General features: G+C 38.5%; 1 protein-coding gene across 11 annotated transcripts in view; it reads left to right on the forward strand.

Annotated features, from left to right (window-relative positions):
* The window catches only part of LOC119867493, a 680463-nt gene that overhangs the window by 560889 nt on the left and 92445 nt on the right, over positions 1–27129 (forward strand). For 6 of the 11 annotated variants that reach the window (XR_005383757.1, XR_005383756.1, XR_005383759.1 and 3 more), the window contains 3 exons: positions 12385–12526; positions 14029–14073; positions 22629–22678. The exons of 2 other annotated variants lie outside the window; for them this stretch is intronic. The gene's annotated coding sequence lies outside the window, so the exon portion shown is untranslated. The remainder of the gene's footprint in view (positions 1–12384; positions 12527–14028; positions 14074–22628; positions 22679–27129) is intronic. 3 more of the 11 variants (XR_005383765.1, XR_005383764.1, XR_005383760.1) reach the window with 1 other exon arrangement.

Raw genomic sequence — 27129 nt, forward strand, 5'->3', positions numbered from 1 at the left:
CCCTGCTTTTAGTGCCAGGCTGTGACCAGCTCTCTGTGAAACCATTTCTGACCCTCTGCTTGCAGTGGTGAGCTTGAATTTTTCCCCTTCCTTGCCCATCACTGTCAGTCAATTATAGGATTGAACTGAACCAGAAAATCTGGTACAGTCTGGTAATTAGTACAAAGGGTTTCCAGTCTAGTGTAAAGACGGAGATGCAAGAGCCCCAGCAGTCACAGAAATCGTTTTGATTGGCCATGGACACTACCTTTTAGTGCTGCTCGATGACTTCCTAAAGATATTGCCTCCTACCCTACAGGTCTTCTCCTTCAAGTACATTATGGACCTCTTTTAAAGTCATGTGAGTGTGTGTGTGTGTGTGTGTGTCTGTGCGCACGCGTGCGTGTGTGCATGTGTGTGTGTTTCTTTTTTTAGATCCAACTTCTCCCATTTTTAGTCTGTCATTTTTGCCTATCAAACAGACACATTTTGACTTGCCCAACAAAGAACCAAGTTATCAACACTCACAGAAACTGACATTTTTAATTCAGGCTTCATTATGTCTTTGAATTATGACAGTGAAGTACAAAGACATTTTAAGAGTTTTTTCATTATTTTTTTTTAAATCCAGCATTGGGATGTTTATCTTTCTTTAGTATTCATATTTCCTTCTCTACCTTTATTATCAGTAATATATAATTAGCATTATCAAAACCATCAGCTATTATCCTTTATGACTTTTGACCTTTGTTTTTTTTAATATGTCTCCAGCTAAGCATTTGCTAAAATAAGTAAAAACTCCTTGAGAGATTTTAATGAAATATCTTAGGTTGTAAAGACAATAATTTAAAATGTGAACTCCTTTTAAACAAAAACAATAAAATCATTTAAAACATGAATCTTTGTTAAACATGACTAGGCAAGTAATGGATTACATGATAAAACTATAGCAACAAGATAAATTTCAGAAAAAATTATTTTGTAAATCAAACTTGCATTTGATGATAAGTGCAATTTTATAGTCTATATTTTATCACACATTTTTAACCACTACTTTGCAGTTCTTGGCTTATTATCAATGCTATTTTGGGGTAAATTATATTTTTTTGCAGAAGCAAACATCCTCTTTGATTACAGATTACAATCACTCATTAGTCACACATTAGATACAATGGAAGCGTTTGGTAGCTTGTCATTGTAGCAAATGCCTTCCTCAAAAGATAGATATATGTATCTTTAAGAGCAGATTTAATTTCTGACACCCTGTATAAAATTGCAAAAGCAATAGTGCCCAAAATAATGGGAGCAAAAGAAAGCACACGGTTTTTTTTATTTCCATGGATGCTATCTTTAGAACAATCTGCATGATGATTTTAGTTGTGATGCTTGTGTGTTGGGAATCTTCTAATGGACTCTTTATTTACCCACATCTTAATATAGCTTTAAATATCTGTTTTATCCAATGTGTGATCTTAACAAAAGTAGTTATATTACCACGTCTGGTACTGATTTTTACATGTCTGACTTTGCTATTAAATTTCAAGAAGGTTAATATTGCTTTTGTAACCCTGTCATGAGTAATGCATTTTCCCAGTAAACATGTCATAATTTTAAAGGCTGCTCAAGAAGCAGTGTTTTTGTTGAAATAGTTTTGCATTCATTTCTCTATTGTTTTTTAACCATAATATAGTGTAATGCTTTGAAAAGAATACGCATATTTATGTAATTAACACTTTTTGTTTTTAGCAAAACCTTGCCCATTAAAAACTAAGAGGGGCTGAGAAAACCATATAAATGGGCAACTTTTCAGTGAAAATATTTGCATTCAATTTTAATGTACCATCAAGCCTATATCTTGAAATGTATCCATAAAGTAAATAAGAGAAGAGCATATTCTGATAATATTTTTTCTATTTTATTTTAATCTAAAATAAATGTTGACATTCAAAAAGTGTTTGCCACATGCAGTATGGCAGGGTTCTATATTCTCTATGGGTTGGTATAAAATTAGAGGCTTTAGTATGGACACACAAACATTCTTTTCTACTACAGTCTTAACTCCTAGTGGCAGAAGTAAGACTTGGAAAGAATCCTACAGCTTATCTAGCCTCGTGGTTTTCAAACTGTGTTCCCTTGAACTCTTAGGCTCTTTGGGAATACTCAGGGCTATGGGGGAAGGGAGGCCTCCTACCTCCTTGAGAGCATCTTTGCTTTTGCTTTTATCCTTTTATCTACCATGACTATTAGAGTTCCATGGAAGAAGGGAACCCATGTCGGAGGCAAAAAAAAAAAAAAAAAAAAATTTAAAAATTGATGACTGAGGCCATCTTATAGATAAGGAAAGCAGCGTTTACTTAGAGTGGCACACTAAGTCAGTGACAATGTCAATTTTGTAACCTAGTCTTTTGTCTCTTGTCCCAAGTTCACTCTGCCAAACTACAATAAACTTTCCCTATACAGTCACAGATCTTTTTATGTAGTCATCTTAGGCTATGTTACTAAAAACACACACTAAGAGATCCACAGCCCCATATTCAAAATCAAGATACTATGGAGGATACAGTATCTAGGTGGTAAATGCAAATGAGCAGCATGCTATAGACCAAAACCAAGCCCTTTAATACTGTTAAGTTTGGGTGCACTATTACAGCCCTTAGGTAAAATATTGATTCATTTATTACTTAGCAAAGTAATGTTTAGGGAATATATTTTTTATTTTTAGTTTTGGTAAAAAAAAAACCACATAACATAAAACTTACCATCATAACTATTTTTAAGTGTCAAGTTCAGCAGTGTTAACTACATTCCCACTATTGTGCCTGGTGGTATCCTTCTCAGTGGAAAAAATTGTTTAGGACTTAAATCCAAAAGAAAGATAATTAAAGGATGTAAATCTGAATTAAGATGCTACTTTCCTCAAGACATGTTTAATGAAATATTGTTATCATAAGCTATGCCAGATTAAAAATTTTAAAAAGGGTAACAGATAATTTTTGGAAATGTGGCATGCTATGGGAAATTCAGAGTGAAAATTCATATTTGAAAAACTCTGAGAGATCATACTGTAAAGAATCTTTGAACTTTGTATAATATAGAGTACCCCAAACTAATTTTCCATAGACTCTCCCCAACTTTTAAAAAAAATCAATTTTTATTCTTCAGAGCTAATATTTTGTAAAACATTTTGGAAAATTCTTCTCTAGTAGAACTTCTACAGATTAAAAGAGAGAGAGAGAGAGAGAGCTGTAAGGCAATCTTTATGTTATTTATGGCTCTGATTTACCAATTCTTTATCCTCACCTTGTGGATAGGATATTAATGGATATCCCATTAGTTTGATCATTCAACAAATATTTAGTCACTGTGTTAAATGCTGGGAATACAGTACTGGATAAATCAATCAGGGCCCCTGACCTTGCAGAGGTTACAATCCCATTGCCTAAAAAGGAAAAAAAAAAAAGAAATACAGGGAGCAAAAGCAGTATTTGTTGTTTCTGGCAAGCAGCTTATCTGGCTATGTTTGTTTTGTTTTCCCTAATTCTAAAATGAGAATAAGGGGGTGGGGTGCGGGCAAGCAGAACACCAGTCCAGAAGTTTACAGTTTGCTCTTTGAATAGAGATAGCCTATATTTTCCTGAGATCTACTTATGCATCAGCAATTAGCTCAATGATAATTCACTAGGAATCCAAAGATGGGCTTCTGTTGTTTAGAAAGAGGGAAATGGGAAAGAAAACAAGGAAAGAAAAGAAAGCAAGTGAAGAAGGAGGGAAGGAAGGAGGGAGAGAAAACTGTGTTTCCTGGTCTCTTCCCCTAGTGTAACTCCTTAGCTATTGATGTTACTTACCTTCCATACAAGATTTCTTTTAAATGTCAACTGAAGACTGTTTGGTCAATGGTCTGCAAGTCATCGTTATTTTTCTCATAATTCAAAGAGTCTCTCCCTATCAGCTTCAACTCTTGGTAGTAACCATGGGTCCTACCTCTGTCAGGAAATATTTTCTCTAATTAGCTATCCAACCTTCTTTCTCAGGCTCTGACCTTTATGCTGGGGAGTCTGTACCTTCATGTGAGCTGCACATGTCTCCTCAACAAAAGAAAAGAACAGCCCAGAGGCATAGACACTGCTTGGTTCTCCAGACCTGTCCCATCCCTGGAATACCTATACACACAAATTGGACATGGTCCAAAAGATACTCCTGAAAGGTTCAAGAAAAGCCCTGCCTTCTCAGTGGACAGTGCCCTCACATCCCATTCTCTTATGTGGAAGTGAGTGACTTGAGGGCTGATTCCTATATATAACACTTGAAAAGAAATGTTTAAAGGTTACTGGCCTTTGGTCACAGAGATTTGAGAAGAAGAAAAGGGTGCAAAATTGAAAAGAAAAAAAAAAAGAGGTTTACAAGTAAGAGAAGGAGGACCTCATGCCAGCTATGGTTTCCTGGCTGCATGTGTCCCAGGTGATTCTCTAAGTGGGTCCTGAGCTGAATCCTCTGGGACATTGCAACTTCATTTTACTCTTTCTCTCCTGCCTGTCGCTGCTTTTCCTTCAATGGGAACAATGTGAGTGAGATGAGATCATTATCAGAATACTACAGGAAAGGATTTAGGAGAAAATTTGGATTTTAAAATTAAAATGAAGAGCTATGTTAGTCTGCTTTCTTTTTCAAGTTAGCTGGGAATCCATTTTCCAATCCATTCTTCTCTCTGTCATCTGCCTATTGATAATACGGCAGGCCACATGGTACTTGTCCTTTTTATTCCTTTTAATTAACTTTTTAAAATCATGTATGTTTACTGGTACGGATTTCTATTCTCTCTTCTCATCAAATTTGTTTGGCTTATTTTTTATTTACACGCCACTACCCACTGCTGTGAATTAACAATAACAAAAAATCTGCACTCTCCCCTTCCACCTCTTGAACTGGAGAAACAGTTAGCTAATAAGAGGCTAAATGAGCCTTAGAGTATAGAGAAGCTGGAATCCTTAAATTATTTAAATTGAAAAATGGCTGGTTTTACAATCAGAAAAACTCAAGTGGACCATAAGCCCTAGTTGATTGTCCTCTCCTTATCTGGATGATCTTGTAATGACAGCTGGAGTTATCTGCCATCAGCATCACTGTCCACAAAAGCTTCTACTCTCTCTGCTCAACTCTTCAGCAGCCCTGGGGAGCTGGAGCTGTTTCAGGGGAGAGGGCCCTAGAGGATTGGAAACTTTATTAAAATGCAAAGCTGTCTCTAGTGACATAAAAGCTCAGTAAAAAGTGTTGGGTCTGAGGCTGTAGAGCCAGAAATGATCTACAGAATGAAAAACTGAGATTTCATATACTGACACCAGAAGGCTAGGGTCAGTGTAAAATAAAAAGCCATGTGAAATAAACAGCAGTATAACATAAAGAGAAAGAGATGGAAGGAAAGGAAAACACAGTGTTTCAACGTGAGTGGTGCAACAAAGGCCTTGTGGCAGACTAGCCCCTCGCAGAATTTGGCCTCAGGAAGCAGCCCTCTGGAATGTATTATGGGAAGTCAGGAGAGTTGGCTGCTTTGAAAGCTTAAGGAAGCACAGGCACACACACACACCCCACCCAAATATTCCTGATTTTTCTCTTGGTATGCAATTCATTCTTGAACTACCATCCATGAATTTTCTGAGACTCTTTGTTACCAATAGAATCATTACTACTAATAATACATAATAATAGGAACCTCTCCCCTTTTGGCTTGAAGGCTGACAGTGGCCTTTCATTTCATTTGCCATATAACCATGAGGAATCTAATCCTCTAAATATATTTTAAGTGTATTTGCCCAATTTGACCCATCATACTGTAAAATAAAATAAGATCTTAAATTTATTTGATACTTTGTCTATTTAACTTAAAGGACTCCACATTTATTACTCACTAATAAGTTGGAATGTTGAAATGAAAATTGAAGCACTAAAATCCATAGCAAGTAAATAGTTTTTTATAAACAAAGAAAATTTAAAACAAGGTTCAATTTCGATTTGAGTATACTGAGCTCTTCATAAATCCCTCTTCCTTTAATTTGCTTCAAATTTCCTTACTAGACAAGAAAATCACTCTAAGTACCAAAAGTCATAATATTCAAAATAGCTCAGAACTTGTAAAAACCAAGGTTGTATATTCCCTTCTGTGCTTCACAGCTTTGAAAATATTTGTTAGGAAAGATTGTTTAACTGTAACATCACCATCATAACAATTGCCAACAATCATTTATTGAGTACTCATCATATTTCTTCCCAGCCCTTATTCCTTCTCCAAGCCTCATCAACAAACTTCATTTTCACTTCTGCTCAGGAACCTTGAAAAGGAAAAAAATCAAAATGTTGGTCTAAATTACCCAAGTGGTGATTTCTCCTTTTTTTTTTTATTTCTCTTTTTATGCAACTAGCAAGTTTGGTTAGCAAATGAAAAAAAGCTAGATGAAGTACCCCGTTCCTTCAAACTCAGCAGAAGACATTAAAATTATTACTGGTTGGGTCACAGTTGGAGTCCAACCTCCAACTATCAGTAGAACCTTCCAAATATGAATACTTTTATCCTTATTTTTCCTAAAAATATTGTGTTTACACTTGACATGTTTATAAACTGTTTTTTTTTTTTTGTGATGAGGAAAGATTGGAAGGATTACTTAAGATGTTTTTTCTGTTCAGTTCGGAGATGGCTTAAGATGTGACCTTGCAAACAAACTTCTTTCTCCAATGTAAAAAAACAAGGTCTTCTCTGTCCCCAAAAAAGAGACTGGCCACCAGAACACAGAGAGGTCCCTTTGTCCAACTCTCCCTCAACACCATTAGTATGCACTGCTGCAAACTTGAGGCCTAGTGAGGAACTTCTTTGACTTGGGAGGTTGGTTTGTGCAAAACCCCAACCTTTGTTTCACAGGGACAAATTATAGTCCCTCGTAAGATTTGGAGCTCCACCATGTTCTCTCACTCAGGACAGTGTATTGGAGTGCAAGCGAGTGAAAGCAGTGCTGTTCTAAGGATAACTTTGAGCTCTATGGAATTAATTCTTAAATGGCTTGTGTGGAAACCCCAGAGCTTTATTATTATTTCACATTTCTTATAACACATCTCAAACGCAGTTGATCATGACACACCAGAGTCTTATGACACTGGGGTTGAAAAATATCCACTTAACAAAATTGGCAACTAAACTGGCAGAACTAATAGATGATAAGAGATCATTAGATTCCTGGAGCTAACCCAAGGTCTGAGAGGGCACTCCAAATCAAGTCTGGTTCTTAGGAATCTTTGCACAAATGATAGGACCACACGGTACTGCTCTGCCCCTTTCAGCCTGGTACTCCTCACACCTGATTGGCTCAACAGCCTCAAGTTTATGGGGCAGGACAGGACAGAGTGTGTTTACATTCAACTAGGATTTAAATAAGCTTAAGATACCAAATATTGTTAACAACATGAAATTCATTTTATGTACCATGACTAAATGTTTGTCTTGTTATGTTAACTTGGACTTTACATTAAAAACAAAATTGGGGCACCTGGGTGGCTCAGTTGTTAAGTGCCTAACTCTTGATTTCCCCAGTCAAGTGTCTGACTCTTGATTTCAGCTCAGGTCATCATCGAAAGGTTGTGAGTCAGCTCCAAATCTGGCTCAGCATGGAGTCTGCTTGAGATTCTCTCTCTACCTCTGCCCCCTTCCCCTGCTTGCTCTCTCTCTCTCTCTCTCTCTCTCTCTCAAAATACATAAATAAAATCTTTTTTTAAAAAAAGAAAATGAAATTCTTTTTGGACAATTTTCAGTAGTTCAAAATGTAATGATTCCCTATATAGAGTTTTTAAAAGGGACAATACTGCTGCATGTGGGTGGCTCAGTTAGTGAAACAGCCGGCTAAGCAGCCAACTCTTGATTTCTGCTCAGGTCATGATCTCAGGGTCCTGGGAATGAGCCTGAGTCAGGCTTCATGCTCAGCAGGGAATCTGCTTGAGGATTCTCTCTTCCCCTCTCCCTTGTTCCTTACCTCGCTCATCTGCTCTTTCTCAAATAAATAAATCTCTTTCAAATTTTTTTTACATAAATGAAGAAATAGGCCAATACTTGGGGTGCATGGGTAGCTAAGTCAGTGGAGTATGCAACTCTTGATCTCAAGGTTGAGGATTTGAGCTTCATGTTTGGTATAGAGATTGCTTAAAATAAAATCTTTTAAAAAAGAGAAAAGGCCAATACTGATACTATATCCCAGACAAGTTAAAAAATAATCTCTGAGAATGAGACCTAGGCATCAATATTTTAAAGCTCCAAAGACAATTCCGCTGTGTAACCAAGGTTGAGAACCACTAGTCTAAGGAAAGGAAAGGGGTGTGAGAGGCAGATCAGTATGGGAAGAGATTCAGAAATTGTGGTCATACAATTCTAAATGGTATTATTTAGATTTGTCAGCCTGATATTCTGAAAGCTGCCAGGGACACTGGAGATGGGCCTAACACAGGTCCAGACAGTAGTCACTCCTGGCTTCTCTCTGTGTCCTTGAAGCCTACGTCCCTGTGAGTCAAGGGCAAGAGAAGTGGTGACTTCGCCACAGCTATAGAATTCTCTCAGAATTGATGCAGTAAAACCTTTCTCTCCTTCTCTCTCTTTAGAGGCAGGTAAAAGTAGAGGGTCCTGGGCCTAATACAAACTTCTTCAGAATACACAGTCAGAGCAGAGTTGAAAAAAATAACATGGACTGTCTATTGTGTGCAAAGTACTGACCTAATCCTTATTACAACCCTGTCAGGCAGGTATTAGATGTGCCTCCATTTTACAGATGAAGATACTGAGAAATGGCAGCACAAGAAGTCTGCCTGAGGTCATACAGCTAATGTATATCTGACTCTGGACATTTCCTCTAAGACAGATGGAAAACTGACCAAGGGTCACCCTAGCTATTCATGGACAGCTGTCTGTGTCAAAAGAATCTTCCATTCTTTAGGTAGAGGATCAAATTAGTATGCTAATTGTGTTCTTTGCAAGTATGTCTAAGCAAGCATTATACTCACAGACACAGAAGAGAATCTTAGTATTCACACACCAGTATGGTATTTGTCCTCTTTTGAAACATCATCACTAGTTCTCATGACCAATTTAAGTCTATTGGAGTTTCTCTGATTTTAAAAAAAAAAAAAAGTGTTTGGAATAGCTAAGAGAACCCAGTGTATACATCTAAGCTCAAGCTTGCATGGAACCTTTGGAAATGGGATATGTATCCTTGTTATAACAATTCTGAAAATGGAAATCCTCTTGAATTTGTAGTGGTAGGAAAGGAAAAGAAAAATATTTTGCATGATATCCCTATGAAGTCCTAGAGTGTGATAGTGTAATTGGGATTGACAGCAACTCTAAACAGCTGAAGCCATCTGTTTCCTATTTTGTAAACTTTTTTTCAACCAGAAATTGCTAGCTACCTAAAGAAACAAGGTAGGACAAGCCTGCAACCAATTTGAAGAAAGCAGTTTATCTTCTATTTACTCATCAAGCATTGCCTTGTGTCTATCACATGCTAGGTTGCCGTTGCTCTAGCTGCTTCATCTTTAACTCCTTCCCCACTTCCTGGCATGCCTTGTCCCTCGCCCTTTCTCTCCCAGCAGCCTTATTCCATGTCCCTCCACCGTGTGGGCCAAAACTGCTCTCAGATCCTTCATTCATAAGAAGGTAAAAGTGGTGGACAACAGCTAAAAATAGTTATGATTTCCAGGGTGATAGGCATTTTAACAGAGATCAAATCCTTTATGCTAAAAGGGCAGTGTTCTTGTGACATAATTACAGGCAGTGGTTCTCTGGAGACTGATGACGCCTGCTCCAATCTTGCCACTCCCATGGCAGCCTGCTGCTTTCCTGAAAAGGTCAATTCCTCTTCATGTTTTTATCCCAAGTGCTTAGGCATGGTGACCAGCATATTTGGCACTCATTAATGAAGGAAACTCTGGCCTGAAAAGTTGCAATGATAAAGATGCCCTGACACAGATGAATGGGAAGATGCTGGATTAGTTTTGAGCCAAAATGCCATGGGGAGAGGCCAGGTAAAGCAATAAGAGGAGATAACCTAGTGCCATTCTTTGAACTCTCCTAGAAACTCATGTTGGTTTTGAGAGACTTCTGAGAGTTCCAGTTATCTCTAGGATCTACCAATATGGTTTTACTTAGCAGCTCTGCTGCATTGCAGTTTGATGTTTTTGAGCTATATGCAAATTGGGATAAAGAGTAAATAAGTCATTCCAAAAGTATTTATTGAGCACCTGTTATGAACGAGGAATGCTGCTAGGCACTGTAGAGTGGCTGCCCTCATGCAGCTAACATTCTACCTGAAGAGTCTGATGTGAAAGCATTATGTAATTCAGTATTTAATCAGAGTCATGTTGAGCTGCAAAGGAAAATTGCATGGTATTAATAAAGCATGTAATAGAGGGACATGCCCTAACACAGAAGGTCAGGCAAAACTTCTCAGGGAAGAAAGAGTCACTTAAGCTTATTCCTGAAGGATGAATGGGAGTTAGCTAGACAGAGAATTCATAAAAGGAGTGGACATTCCTAATAAATATTTAGTCCTGAGAATTGTCTTGATTCTACTTCTTGATATTGCCTGGGTAGAAAATATTTTGAGGTCTTTGTGACAAGTCACCCATTCAGTCAAGGCTCTGAATTCAGACAAAAGAAAATATTGGCATAAAGAAAAGAATCATTTCCATAGTTGTCAGTAGCTATGTGAGATGCGCACATGTGTACTGTGATCTCATCCAATACTATTTTTCTGTGCTCTCTCCTTGGTTGTTAGCATGAATGCCCATTGGACATACCACCAGCATACTCTAGGCCAGCAGCTTTCAAATTCTGAAACGCCCACAGACTAGATTGTCTATATGGCTCTACCCAGAAACTCTGGGTGGAAGAAAAGGAGTTAGGAAAAAGGAAATGAGTCCAGGAACAGAAAACCTCAGAGAGAGCCTGATCTGTGTAAGCTTGGTCTGTCTGACCATCTCACCCTTCTTTTAATATGGAGCCAATACTTTGTCTGCAAAAAGACATTCCCAAATCATGCCATTTTATACATCACCTTCCCTTGGTCCCCTTCTTCAGCTAATTAAATTCTTGTTCCTAAAAACTCAGTTCTGGCAACTTATCCTCTTACCCACCATCCCAATCTAATTTAGATATCCCTCCTTTGTGCTCTCTTAGCATGCTGCACTTTTATACCTTATCACAGCTATATTATAATAATTGATTTACTTATCTGACTTATCTACTTCTTGAGGGAGTAAGTTCCTTAAGGGCAAGACTCATGTTTTAATCATTTTTGTATCCCTAGTCCTTAACAGAGTACTTAAAAATCTGCTGAATGAATTAATGTTCATGCATGATAGTTACTTTTCCTTTCTTAGCCTCAGGAGAGACGTGGAGACCTAGATTTTGCATATCTGGTAAACAAGCCTGGATTTGTATATAGGAAACTTTTGACTTATGCCAGTCTGAAATTCATCTCCATTTGTAGATAAGCCTGTTGTAGTTACCTTACCTGAGCTGCTCTCTATAGCCTTTCTTTGAAAACATCTTAAGAACCAATAGACCAGAATATGTGGTCCAGCTCACCTATACACTAGTTAAGAACAAGATTGGTTTTGATGTTTCAGCACTGAAAAAGATACAACCATATGCATACATCTGATATTTAGTCAATGTGTTTTAAATAATCTCCATGTTTTATATTAGAAATGGTATCATTTCCAAGCTAGAAGCAAGGGAAGAATAAACTGTACCTAGCAGGATATGTGCCAAATAGTAAGTACTTAAGTATTTATTTAATGAGAAAGGGAAGGGATACATTAATAAAGGAATAATTGGATGCATGTATGAATACAGTACAACCCACAGGAACCCTCTGGCCATGAATAAGAATAAGAGACTTATCATCAGCAAAAATGACAAAGCCATCAAACATAAAATATAAAAGCTACTAGAGGGGTGCCTGGGTGGCTCAGTCAGTTAGGTGTCAGACTCTTAATTCTGGCTCAGATCATGATCTCAGGGTCATGAGATTGGGCCCACAATGGGCTCCACACTCAGCGGGGAGTCTGCTTGAGATGCCCTCTCCCACTGCCCTTGCCCCCATTCATGTGCACGAAGGTGTGCTTTCTCTCTTTCTAAAATAAATAAATAAAATATATATTTTAAATATTTAAAAAAAGCTATTGGAATATCACACTTTCCAACCAAATAAGATCCAAATATCATTCAAATAATGAAAAAGAGGAGTGTGTAAAAGAAAAAAAAAAAAGCTAACCTGGAGGAGGCAAATGTTTGACATACGAGGAAAGTGTATTCTAAACTCCAGAGAAATCCCCATACAACCCAATCTTTCTTCTTATCCCTCCCTACCCTCATAGGCACACATCGTGGGTGTCTTGTCTCCCTGTTTCCCTGAAATAATTTGATTTGAAAAAGAAGATGTTTGGAGACGACAGTAGGGTAAAAGAACGTTTCCTCCAACAGAAATTCTCCTTCCTTCTCTGCCTACAAGTCCTCAAGGTAGGACAATTGCCACCTCTTCGATGAAAGCCTTTTCTGGTCTGCAAGAGCCCCCAGCTACTTGCCCCCCTCCTCTGCCCTACCTCTACAGCTTACCTCTTCCCCTCTTTTGCGACTTGTATCATGATCTTTTATTATAGTTGCCTACATCTACCGATACCTGTCCTTCCTCTAGAATAGGAGCTTTGAAAGAGGGGTTGTGTCTTATTTATCTTTATATCCCACTCTCCCTCTCTTCTTGCTCCATTCCTAACCCAGAGCCTGGCAAAAAGTAGGGATTCAGAAAATGTTCGTTGGATGAAGGAAGGGAAGAAGGAAAGAAGGAAAAAAAAAAAAAAGGAAGTTTATTTCTGGAGAAAAAAGCATGTGTCTTCTTTCCTCAAAGTATTTTATTTTTCTAAAATCAGGGGCAGCCTGGTTTCTTTACCTAGGTGTTAGGGCATGTGCCCTTGAACACCTTACTCTGGCAAAGAGCCCAAATTCCATCTCCAACCAGCTGAGTCACTTTCAGTTCCTTTGTGGTTCATTCATGCTTTTCCCCTTCATTGACACATTAACATTTCATGGTGAGTGGGTCCTGTTCAGCTGGCAGCCCCTCTTAGCCCCCACACCTCTAAGCTGTCCTCACTTCACTAGTTCCCAATTGCCTGCCTCTCGGGGGGGCTCTGTCGCTGTCAGCATATAGCTAGAGGAGCTGTTGTTGGTCTGCTGTTGCCATACCTGTTTTCATAATTAACAATGTGTGGCAAACTCAGAACGAGAGCCCTCTGCTAGAGGCGGTCTTCTCTTATGTGTTCTTTTCCAAAGCCCCAGGTTGTTTTAAGAAAATGAGAGAAAAACCAAGAATGAAAGAACTGGGCAGATCGACTATCTTCTTTGTTTGGTATCTTCGTTTAGTATCAAAATCTCTCATTTTTTATTTCCCTCAAATACCTGGACATTTCTTACCTCCATGCCCTCTGCAACCGTGACTCCCAGTGAGTTTCTACTTGGATCTTGTTTTGTAGGTCAGCAATTTGTACCTTAACCTCAAAAACAGCAAAAACCCGTGAGCAAATTATAATTTAAAAATCTAACATCTCTAAAGCATGGCATGCAAGAGTTTCTGTTTATTGACTTTGAAAAGGAAATTGAACACACACACATACACGGGCACACGTGTGTGCGATTTGTTACAAGCTTAGCATTTCAAGATTTACTTTTGGACCTTAGGCCCTTAGTAGGTACTCAATAACTCCCTGCTGGCACAGTGATTAGTTTTAGTAGCTCCCTGTTATTTCCAAAGACATAGCATTTTCCAGACTTTTCTGATCAACAAATGAAATGTAGCTTTTCTTAAAGCTGTGGAAATAGAATAATTCATATTGCGAGGTTATTTATTACCAGCCAGACCCTCATCTTGCTCTACGGGGCTCTGATAATCACCTATTTCAGAAGCCATTAGCCTTCTATGTGTCGCAAAGCACTCTTCACCATAACGTGTCTGTGCCTTTGTATTCTAGGGGAAGGAATGGTGTGTACTGAAGTAACAGACCTCTGTTGACCAAGTAAGAAAGTCTTTGATGCACAAATAGTACATTTAACTGCTTTTATTTGATAGTGTTGAAATTAAATAGTGTGTGGAATCCCTGCCCAGGTATGGAAACATATAAAACCTTTGAGAATATGTACATTAATTCAGGTGCCGAAAATTATAGAAACAGACGTATAAGAAAAATATGCACTGAAAGAACGTAACAGTCAAGGCTTAGGCACTCACAGGAGAACAGCAGGAGCTGACTTTAACTTATTGATTTTAGAACCATCATTTAAAAAAAAAAAAGCGCGAAATATTGCCTTTCCTGTTTTCAGATAATAATGACTGTTGTTGCAAATTATAAAATTTAATTAGCTATATAAATGCCAGAGGAACAAATAGTGTGCTATTGTCTTGATATCTTTCCAGAAATTAGTCTTTTAAAATAAATTTGCCATATTAATCATCTAAAAATATTTTTGATCACTGAATTAATAGTTTGCAGCCTGTTTTCAGGTACACTCATTGCCATAGGTGATTGCTTCTTAATTACTACACGGGCTCTTTCTATTCACTCATATTAATTCATGTTTGCTGGCACAGTCCCAAAAGGCAGCCTTGCCCTATATCTTCTAATTACTTCTATAATTGAATTTGCCCACTTTTTCTAACCTATTTTTTAAACTGACTGTGTTTGTTCATGGTTTATTGTGTCTTTTTTGTGTCAGTTCTCTGCAAGCAGAATGTACATTGATTCTTTCCTCGTTTCTCATTAATTTTCAAGAGCTTTGCTGCATGTCTGTTTTCTTATACTGTCAGACCTATTGCTAGCCCAAAAAAAAAAAAAAAGGACTCTTATTATTAAAGGTTAGGTAAAATAGACTGAAGTTAATTAATTCATTAGTAACTCTGAGCCAATTACTGAAGCCTTCTCTTATTTATATACTTGTTAACAAGACAGAAATGAGAAAGGCCAATTACAGGCACATGTCCTTCAGAAGTTCAGCAAACCCAGAGCTCATGCACTTATTGACACCCCTCCAAAAAAATATCAGTTTATATATTACATGTGTGACACTGCATTTAAAAATTGTTGGCTGACACTCCATTCTTTTAATAAATTTTAAAGGATTTTACCCCCATCCATAGAAATCTTTACCATGCCTCCTCACATTGCTAAATTTTTCTGAAATTATCTCAGGGAGTATTGCTCAGCCTTAGTCATTACAAAAATAGAAGAAATTTGACTTACTATCCAAATTTTATTATTCTGTCCCTTCCAAGCTACTAGGGTTTTGATTCTTGAAATAGAATCATTGACTAGCAGATCGCATATATTAGAACCCTTTAAAATACGTTTTGCCTGATCTTGATTGAATATGCCAAAATTTTACAACATGTGGAAACACGCTTTTTTTTCCCCACATTTTTCCTGGTGACTAATATAAATAATTTTAACTGCTTCATCCCTACAAACTGCCTGCACAGTACATACTCTACCTGTTAATTCCCCTTCCCTGCCTCAGAAATATTTTGTTAATTTACCAGGGGTTTGGAGGGAAGGGGGCCAGTGATTGATTAGTTTCTGTACCTCTACATTCTCTACATATGTTGCTGTCAGCGTGGAACCAACAAACCAACAGAGTCAATTGACACTAATGTCTCAATAAATTGGTTGTTTGACTGAATTAAAACTAATTTGAGTGTTTGGTTTAGGTTTGGATTTATATTTTTCATCTCACGTGGACACAGATTTGCACAGATAGGTGATGCCATAATAATGTCAGGGTCACTGCCACCTAACAGTTTAGGTTTTCCTCAGTCCCAAATGTACTCGAACGTAACCAACTCCTTCATAGCATCATTGTGATCATCACAGCACTATAAAATGGGAAGGAATCTCAGCAAATGATTAGTCCAGGTCCTTCATTGTTAGAAAACCAAAGGAAAACGGTTTAAAAATGTGCAGCGTACCTTAGTCGGGAAGCCTCACTTAATATTTCCTATGTCTGAAGCTAACACCTGCTTGAAGTTCCATGCTCTCTTATTTATAACTGTTTTATGGAACATTTTAATTTCTACCCTGGATTATAATAACCTGTATCTTTCTCTCTGCTGAATTATTCCCTAATTGAAGAAATAAGTGTAGGGGCACCTGGGTGGCTCAGTGGTTGAGTGTCTGCCTTCAGTTCAGGTCACGATCCCTGGTTGAGTCCTGCATCAGGCTCTGTGCAGGGAGCCTGCTTCTCCCTCTGCTTCTGTCTCTGTGTCTCTCATGAATAAATAAAAATAAAAAGTTAAAAAAAAAAAGAGAGTGTATTTTATGCATTTTTTAGCCCGAGCAGTCAGCCCAACATCTGGCCAGTAGTCGGCCCTCAATGAGTATGTACCAGAAGAATTATGGATGAGGATGAGGAATCCATGATCTCTTTTTAATGTGCTCAGTGTCTAACATCCCTCACCGTCTAGACCCACTAAAGAATCTCATGCTTGAAATCAGTTAATGTATCTTAATTTTCTGTGGTAACTGCAATAAATTGGTAACAAATGTTCCATTATTAATTCATTATGTAAGCTTCTCTGCTCCAAGATTAAAAATCTATACTAATGTTTCCTCAGATGAACTGTTTTTCATTCCTTTAATTACTACATGAATTTTCTTTTTTTTTTTTTAATGGCTTTATGAACCTTAAGTTTGTTGCTTTGGGCCAAGACCACACACACCCTTGTTGCTTTTCCGATTCCATGTGCAACGTGGTCTCTGTATTTTCAGAAACACCTACGTAAACCACAAATTCGATCTCTGGGACTCCTTCACTCCTTAACCCATCAGTTCCTCATGCCCCTGCCTCAGTGAAGGTGGTTTCCATTCAGCAAATTTGGGAATATTGCCCCTGCCTTTCTTTCTTTTACCCTCCCTCCCCCTCCCTCCTTTCTTCCTCCCTCCTTTCCCTTTCTTCTTTCTTTCTTTCTTTCTTTCTTTCTTTCTTTCTTTCTTTCTTTCTTTCTTTCTTCTTTCTTTCTCTTTCTTTCTTTCTTTCTTTCTTTCTTTCTCTTTCTTTCTTTTTCTTTTCTTTTCTTTTCTTCTTTTCTTTTCTTTCTTCTTTTCCTTCTCTCTTCCCTCTCCCTTTTTTCTCTTTACTCTTTGAAATAAGGTACTTCATAGTTATATCTTCTAATAATAACGTTTTGTATGTGTATAATGATCTCGTTATACAAGCTTTTTTCATAGATAACGTCTCATTTGCTTCTTATAAGCTAATTATTATTCAGATGAAGAAACAAAAATTCAGAGAGCTTAAGGGGGTTTCCCAGGGCCACACAGCTAGTTACAATTTCAGTCTTTGAATTCTTGACTTGGTTTACCTATAAGAACAAAATCCAGAAAGCCCTCTTTCCTAGTTGATTCTTACCCTTTGTGTAAGGAAAAGTATAGTCAGCTGAATGATTTTTTCCAGTAATTATATAGGTTATCATAAAAAAGAAAATGTGACCTGGTACTTTCATGTACATTCATCATTCCTGTGAACATGCAGTCTCTGATTCTGTATGTCTGAATTTCTAATGAACTCTCAGGGATCTGGGAGTGGAGGAGTGTTGCTGCCAATCCAGAGACCTCACTTGGGAGTAGTCAGGTCTTAGTGGGCAGAGTGAGGTGTAGGAATTGGAGAGACTTGATTCAAGTCTGGGCTCTTCTCTTTACTAACTATGACCTTTGGCAAGCTACTTAGCCCTGGGGAGCCTCAGTTTTTTCATCCTTAAAATAAGGATGATAATATGTATCTTACTCACTGTAAACCAAGGAAATTGACTTGTAGTGAATGGACTTGCTTTCTCCCCACACTAGTGTCTGATTAATCTTCCTAAGGTCTCCCTCCACTTGGAGACTTTCCAGGGAGCCTCAGAGCCTGGTCAATTCTGTATGAACTCCTCCCCCAGAGCCTTGAACCTTCCATGTTATAGCCAATGTCACCTTTCTGGCTTGATCTCTCCCTACTTTCTGCTCATACCTTACATGTAGCTAACATATCAGATTTTCTACTCCCTCTTCTTGATTCACCTTTGTCCTACCCAACCTTCATCACACCTATAGACATTCTGTCCTTTCTCTAAATCGATTCTCCCATCCAGGCTCTTACTGGGAGCATTTTTGCTGTTATCCCTCCTCACTCCCAGCCTCTACTAAATATGTCTCTCTGGTATTCGAATCCTCATAATACTCTTTTTCTTTTTGGATGGTTTCTTTTGTATTCTGTCTTATGTTCTAGTTATTTCTGTAATTATCTCCTTTCCTATTAGACTCTAAATTCCACGAGGATGGGGATCAGATGCAGATCAGATATTACAATGGTAAGAGCATAGCCTTGGGGCACACAGCTCCTCCATTTGCCAGGACAAAACGCCTACCCTGTCTGACTGAGCTCCAATTTTCTCATCTTAAAAGTAGGTGCCAGTGATACCTAGCTTGCAGAGTTACTGGGAAGAAATGTTGTATATAAAATACCTCACATAGTATCTAGCACATAGTGAGGGTTCATGTCAATGAAATTGAGTAGATGAGAACTGACTCTGTAATCCTAGCACAACTCAGACATTCATTCTAGTGTGTGAACAACTGGACCCAAGCCCAGGCTTCCGATTTGTGGGAGAATTTTAACATTTTCTTTTCTGGCTATGTTTATCTCAGTGTAAAGCCTTATCAGAATACTCCATATTCAGTCTTATTCAAATCAAACTACATTGGTTGATCTAGCTCCAGTAAGTATAAAGTGATGATGAATATTGGTTATATGTATGGTATGGTTAAAAAAAAAAAAAAAAAAGCACGTGGTTTTAGTTCAACTTGGGTTTGAGTACAAGCTGCTACTCACACTAGCTGTTTCCCTAATCTCTCTGAACTATAACAATCTCAGAAGTTGGGATATTTTTTTCATTTTATTCTTTATATTTGTCTATATTTTAAGGATTTTTAAAAATAAAGAGCACATTATTTCTTTAGCCCAGAGACAATAATAATATTCTCTTGAGTGACAGTGATAACTTTCAGTGCCCCACATCTCTACTTTTATAAGTTGAATTTATATATATATATACATTTGTATATATATACAAAATTTGTATATATATACAAATTTCACTTGACTGTTCCATGTTTTTGTGGCTTTAAATATTTTATCTCAGTAATTGCTAAGGAGATGTAATTGTATTCCTTTTTAAATTCTTATCAACTAATTTAAAAATACTAAAGCAACAAACTATCATAATTCAGTTTAACCTTTTGGGGGACAATGTAATTTAAAAAAAACCCTACAATTTAGGGGTGTAACTGAGCCTGGACAGCTTAGTGGTTGAGCATCTGCCTTTGGCTCAGGGTGTGATCCCGGGGTCCTGGAATCGAGTCCCACATCAGGCTCCCTGCGAGAGCCTGCTTCTCCCTCTGCCTATGTCTCTGCCTCTCTCTGTGTCTCTAATGAATAAATAAATAAAACCTTAAAAAAAAAAACTACAAGTTAAGTGTTCTCAGTGTAGCCAAAATTGACTCAATGCCTACACACAGAGCAAGAGATGAATCCAAGTTGCATCTAAACTTAGGGCAGTCAAAGCCACAGTCACAGCTATCATCAATTTGTTGTTTTGTTAATGTGGATAAAGAGGGTTTTAAAAAGAAAAATAGAAAATGGGGCAAACCTTGTTTTAATCAGGGAGTATATGGAAAGAAAATTAAATGCCTATATTAAAACCTATTCTTTTAGACTACCAATAACATTTCCCCCTGGTCTCAAGAGACAGTCATAAAACAAAGGCTCATAGTGCTTTTAGTACAGGCACTGAAGTTGTGTGCTGTGTATGTATGTATAGTCCTACATAGGAGGAATGCAATGTTTAAAGCTGCTGTCGCCCCTTGGAAAAAAAAAAGAAAAAAAGTGGGATTCTGAGTCGAGTATGTATGCATTTTCTGTTTCTCTGTCTTGTGGGTCCTTATTGCTAAAAATATTTTTATGAAATTGCTCTGTGCTTCGTGTGGTCTTGTTTGCTCATTCTCAAATCTCAAACCATGGCATAGTTATGAAACATCTTGAGTTACTAAAAGTAGAGAAACTGTATTTTGTTTGTGAACTGAACAGCAGGCCAAGCAATGTCTCCAGAAACAAAGATTTTATTTTATATGAGAAAAAAAGTTATTTTTCGTTAGAAGCTACAATAAGGGATAGTTCTAGGATAAAGAGACAAAAACTGTCACTTGAAAGCTGTCTCGTTGAAGCTGTTTACATAGCTACAGATGAAGTAGAGATCGGTTTCTTTTTCTTGGCCTGTTTGGCCAATGTAAAGCATCTTACTGGGTGATCAAATCTTGAAAAGTCACCTTAAGATTTCAGTTACTTATCTATATAGCATATCAATGCTCGATTTAACAAGAATGACAACAAAGAAATATTTAATTTTACTTCTTACAGCATAAACACAGAGTGAGACACACTCTATGAAATGGTTAAGAGCATGGGCTTCAAGTCAGACTAGAGTGAATGCAAGCCCTGGGTCTACTGCTTGTTAACCTCATGATCTATAGCAACTTAACCTCATGATGTCTGTTTCCTCACCTGTAGTACAGGATTGTGCCATATTTCATTAGTTGAAATGTACATTCATTCACATTTTAACATTAGAATGCATCTCACGACTAATGGTTTGTTTTAGCAACATTTTCCTTTCTTTTCTTTTACAACCTATGGCACCTTATAGTCCACTAAATAACTAATAAATTCTTCCTAGAATCATTTTGAGATATAAATACATAAAATAATGATGTAAAATCTTGTGCTCTAGAACCTGGCCCACAGAAGACTCAGTAAATAATGCCCATTAAAATGTTGTACACTACGATTCTTGTAAACTCTGGCATTTTCCTATCTTTTTATTCATAATTTGTGTTTGCCAAAACTAGAAGTTAGCTTCTTTGCAAAAATCCTTATGTTGGAACAATCTGCCTACCGAATTGTTCATCAGATTTCCTCTAATTTCTCTGGCAGCAAGATATTGACCCTAAGGGTTCAAATCTGACATAAGGGCTTGTGAAAGTCCACAGTGATTTGTCACAGAATGAGCTGTCTGCAGAAAAAAAGAGGAGTAAGTAGTTGAGCATGCTGTAACAGCGCTGAACCCACCGTAAGCACCACAGAAGTATTGCTGAGAGGGATGCAGTGACATGCAGCAAGTGGTTAGAGAGCATAGGTTCTGGAGCCAGACTGTCGGGTTCGAGTCTTGGCTCTTCACCTTACAAGCTGTATAACCTCAGGCAAGTTGCTTAACTCCTCTAAGGCCTCCATTTCCTTCTAGGGTGGTTGCGAAAATTAAAAGAGATAGTGGACATTATGAGTTTGTTATTATAATCAAAAATACACCCTTCTTCTGTTTAAGTTCCTTTTAAAAAAAAAAAAGAAAAGTCTCAGTTTTCTGATACTGAAACGGAATATTCCAGTCTATTTTTCTAGCAGGCGATTGTTTTAAGGCTGATAGAGTCTTGTACCATATAAAACATAAAACCTACAAACTGTCTTTTGAGTTACTTGTGATCATGTGACCTAGCTGATAAACTAGCCTGTTTAGTACTCACTTAAGTCTGAGGTTGCTTCCAATAGCCTCTGCAGTGTCTGTATAATATTATCTTGTTGTGGCTTAAAATGCAGTATTACATAGGTCAGCCTGTATCCCCAGGAAAGGATCTTTATTACTAGGAATTTCAGTGAGCTCCTTCTGATGTTTGTTCATTTGTAAACCATATTATTCCAATATATTTTAAGTTGTGAATATCACTATTGTGCTTAGAACAACTATAGCCACCAAGCATGTTTGAATCTCTAAGCACGAGATTGGATGTGGCTTTTTACTTGTTGATCAAACTTATTAAATACAAAGAATCAACTCGGAAGTGAGAGCTTATGAGTAGTTAATCACTGCATTTTGAGGGGTAATTATGGACATGAATAATGGTAATCGGTATTATTTTTTCATAACCAAAGTATATTTTTTTGTTTTCTCTTCTCTTTTTGTTCACATTTCATTCACTCTCTAATATCTGTTATCAGTGTCAGTATCAAAGAGACTCCAGCATGATGTGTGGGAACACTGATGTCCCAACAACGTAGCTCCAAAACCCAGTCTGTCACTGAACTAGCCCCCAAATCTCCAATAAGATTTGTCTTTGCTCATGTCATAAGTCTACTAAGGGCAAGGTGGCCCTCTTTGATCCTGTAGCTCTGCCATCTAATGTATGTCTTCCAAGGTCATCCAGGTAAGGAAAGCAGAACCTGGAGGGCCTCTTTTAAGAGCCAGTCCTGGAAATGACTGGGAATGTCAATTGCATCCAATTCCATTAGTGAAAATACAATCATCTGGCCCTAACCAAATTACAAGGGAGGCTGAAAAATAAGATCTTCCTACTTGCCCAGGAAGAGAAACTAGTGTGGCGAATACATAGCATTTTCTCTGCCACAGCTTCTTACCAGGTGTATGACTTTGAGCAAGTTGTCTTCTCAGAGCCTCAGTATTTTCATTTGCAAAGTGGCAATAACAATACCTATCTTGCAGAGCTGCTGGGAAGATAAATGAAGAAAGGAATATAAAGCACTTAGTACATGGTAAGTACTTCATGACATTGTTACATTTTAGTACTAAGAATCAATAGTTTCTCCCTAAAACGTACCCCTACATAACTCCCCAGGTATTAGCACCCAAGTCATCTGGCCTCCACTGGTTTGGCTCTCTGCTGATCCTTTCATTCCTGCCCAATCTGTCAGGGGTGCAGGCTCCAGGCGGCTGAGACTCTAGGCCATGGGACTGGCATCAGGATAAGCATCGTACTACAGGGGCTGGGATGAGAGGAAACCAAAGCCAGGGCACGACATTGAGAATGCGCTCTAGTTTCTCCAAAAGTCTTGGAGGGGAGGATTTTGAGGGGATGAATTAAAGGGGTGGAGGACAGAAGAGAAAACTCGCCAGTTGTGTGAACTTGGTGCTTAAAGTAGACCCTAAATCCCGATATAGCAGCTTCAAGAAAGGGGACAAATGAACACATATTGAGTACTTACAATGTAGCAGGCATCATGCTAGGGCTTTCACACAGGTGACCTCATTTAATTCTCACAGGGATGCTTAGGTAAGAATCATTAACTCCTGTTTCCAGTACAGTTAAAGTACTGAAGCCGACGTAGCTAGTGATATGGCTGGAAGTGGGTCTTCCAAGGCCTAGTGTCATACTGTCTGTACTATACCACCACTTTATGTGATACGAATTGTACTGATGACCAGTTGATCTCAGAGAATAGAGAGAAGTGTATCCTCCTTCAGAGGATGAGGAAGTAGATCCGTTTACCTCCTCAAGCAACCACCCTACCCCCACTTTCTACATGACCAAAGCAGCTTAACTCACGGTCAGCCTAGGGTACAATGTATTTTCAGTGGCCCCCTCCGAAACACACACAAATACATTCCCGTCTGCTTGCAAATGTTTGAAATTTATTTCACCAAGAGAGTAAATGAGCCTGTGGATGGGTTCCTATTAACATGTATGTGAGGTCATTTTCTTTTGGGGGCGCATGGAGGGTAAACTGATTTTACTGAGTTGGATGGAGAAAGCTGATCAGACTGAGGCCACAGCAACTTGACTTCATAATTTGACAGCATGGGCAGGGAAAACATCCGGAAGTCTTGAGCCTCCTATCGCCATAAAGGCCTGGAATATGGTGGGAACTCGTCCTGTAGAACAGTCCCATGAAATGAACCCTGAATACCATGCCATAAAGTGCCCTCAGGGTATCCAAATATACCCAGAAAAACCAAGGGATTTGGGGTTTGGCATTTTACAGGAACAGTATTAAAACGGAACTACATCTGCTGCAGCAGAACTGAAATGAATGTAAGACTAGGTTTTTCCAAACTGTCAAAATAAATTTACTTGGAATTGTGAGCAGGATAAACTCTGTAAGTTCCAGTCTCTGTCTCTATTTCTAATACATGTTAGGGTTCTACCTACTGATTTAAACAAGTATAAGAAACAGTTCATGACCCAACATGCCCCTCATACTTGTAATGTGTTTGGAAACCTCTTTGCCGTTTCTATGATATCGTGTCTTCTTTACCATTAATTCTCATACATGCTACTTGAAACAGGGCTTTCAGGATCCATACCATACTCAGAGGTAGTACAGTGTACTGGTTTAGTGGTTAAGAATATAAGATCCAGGGCAGCCCAGGTGGCCCAGCGGTTTAGCGCCACCTTCAGCCCAGGGCCTGATCCTGGAGACCCGGGATGGAGTCCCACGTTGGGCTTCCCTGCATGGAGCCCGCTTCTGTCTCTGCTTCTCTCTCTGTGTCTCTCATGAACAAATAGATAAAATCTTTAAAAAAAAAAAAAAAAGAATATAAGCTCTGGAGCCAGAATACCTTTGTTTGATGTCAGGTTTCTTCATGTACAAGCTCTCTGACTTGAGGGGAGTTACTCCTGTATATCCCAATTTCCTCATCTGCCAGATTCAGAGGTTAATAGTGCTACCTCATAAGTTTGTTGCAAGAATTAAATAATTTAATATATGTGAAGAACTTAGCAAAGTGACTGACACATTGTAAGAGCCCAGTTCCCTAGCAGAAACTTCAAGAATGATGGAAAGGGACCAGTGGGGATAAAAGTCAAGCTCCAATCACTGTTACCATGCAGTGGGATAGAAAAGAGCTAATGCAAAGCAGCTAAAATTTGTCTCACTAGTCTATGTCTCAACAGTGAGAAGCAAAGACGGGTACTTCTCAAACTTTAATGGGTTTATTAATAACTTGTGGATCCTGTTAAAATATGGATTTTAAAAAAAGATTTTATTTATTTATTTATTTATTTATTTATTTATTTATTTATTTGACACAGAGAGAGAGAGTAAGCACAAGCAGGGGTAGTGGCAGAGGGAGAAGGAAAAGCAGGCTCCCTGCTCAGGGCTCGATCCTAGGACCCTGGGATCAGGACCTGAGCTGAAGGCAGACGCTTAACCAACTGAACCACCCAGGTGCCCCTCCAAACATGGATTTTTAAAATATATATTTATTTACTCATTTGAGAGAGGGGGAGGACGTGAGCACAAGTGTATGCAAACTGGAGTGGGAGGTGGGCAAAGGGAGAGAGAGAACCCTCAAGCAGACGCCCCCTTGAGCGAGGAGCCTGACTTGTAACTTGATCTCACAACCTTAAGATTGTAGCCTGAGCCAAAAACCAAGAGCTGGATGCTCAGCTGAACTGAGCCACCCAGGTGCCCCTAAAATATGGATTCTTATCCATTAGGTCCAAGGTTTAACTTGGGAATCTGCATTTCTTATAGGCTTCCCAGGAATGCTGATGCTGCTGGTCTACAGACCTCACATTGAAGAATAAGGGTCTGGAGGACAGCTAGTTCCTAAGTGCTTCATAGGCTCTTTCTCTAGAAGGAGAAAACTTTCCAGAGATCTTTCCTTTTATCCAGCCTCTTTTGTCATTTTGGTCATGGGTCATGGGCCAAGAAAATGTTTGAAAATAAGTATTGCTGCAGAGGAAAAAGGCACAGATACTCTACCTTGAATTACGTAAAATATTGTTCATCCTTAAGCATTTAATGATTTTCCCCCTTTGAACCCCAAATTGGCTGCTCCTTTATGCTCATTAATTACAAACTGAGGATTGAGATGTTTTTTGAGGTAGGCAGAATGTCTCCATCTGCTCTCCAAATAAGGATGGCATCAGCAAAACCGAGCATCCTCTTGCCAAACGATGACCTTTGCCAAGGAACCAGTCCTTTAATTCTAACCTCATGCACATTTCAAGGAAAATGTAAACCACATGTTTGTGTTCCACTGACACATAAATCATTGACATTTCTCATAAAAATATCTCCAATTGTTAAGGGGCTTTAAACTGCCCGGCAGGATTTTGCTAGGACCAAAGTTGGACATTTGCAGACAGCCAAGCTAAATAGCGTTCCGATTTTAAAAATCTAAATCCAATCAGATGACCATTTTGACCTTATGATTCCACAGATTCAGACAAAATTAATTTTAAAGCATTTAATCAACTAATTCACTACCTTTATAGATACTTCCTCATAGAAACTCAGGATACGCAGAGTTGAACTTGTGTGTGTGTGTGTGTGTATTTTAAAAGCATATGGAAGAGCAAAATCAACAAGCATCATTCCTACTGTTTTCTGAAGCCAGCAAAGACCTCAGGAAGAGTGGTCTACATCCCACCATCAAGTCGCTTATGGCAAATTCTTACTTCCAATTCCACCAAGATTAAACCTTAGGTTTTGTGGGTCATACCGTGTTTTCTTATGCAAGAGCAGCTATTACAAAGTAGTACAAACTGAGTGGCTTAAACAATAGAAATTTATTGTCTCATGACTCTGGAGGCTGGCAGTCTGAGACCAGGGTGTCTACAGGCCTCGTTCCTTTGGAGAGCTCCAAGAACGTGTTCCATGCTTCTCTCCCGGCTTCAGGCAGTTTGCTGGCAGTCTTTGGGATTCCTTGGCTGCATCACCCAAGTCTCTGCTTTCATCTTCCCATGGCAGTCTCTCTATGGGTATGCCTGTGTCTGAATTTCCCCTTTTTATAAGGATACCAGTCATATTGGATACCAGTCCCCCTATATTGGAGTATAGGGGCCCATCATACTCTTGATGACTTCATTCTCACTTAACTAATTGCATCCACAATGACCCTATTTCCCTGACTAAGGTCACATTCCGAGGTATTGGGGGTTGGTTAGGACTTCAACCTGAGTTTGGGTGAGTGAGGGGAAGACACGATTCAACCTATAACCTAGAATATCCATCGCAGTTACTCAGCTCAGCCTGGGTAGTGCAAAAGCAGGCAGAGAAAATACATAAATAGGCATGGCTGTTTTAGGTAGGTGGGATAAGGTTTCTTTGGAAAAGCTGGCAGTGGGCCTGCAGACAGTAGTTTGCAGATCCCAGTCTTTGAGTATCTCTGATCTGTTCTGTATATGAAAGAAAACAGGAAGAGTTTGGGCTCTTGGCAAAAAGGAGAGGAAGGGATTTTGCAAGTTTGTGGAATATCT

Source organism: Canis lupus, chromosome 34, assembly GCF_011100685.1.
Source record: "Canis lupus familiaris isolate Mischka breed German Shepherd chromosome 34, alternate assembly UU_Cfam_GSD_1.0, whole genome shotgun sequence".
Taxonomy (NCBI): Eukaryota; Metazoa; Chordata; class Mammalia; order Carnivora; family Canidae; genus Canis; species Canis lupus.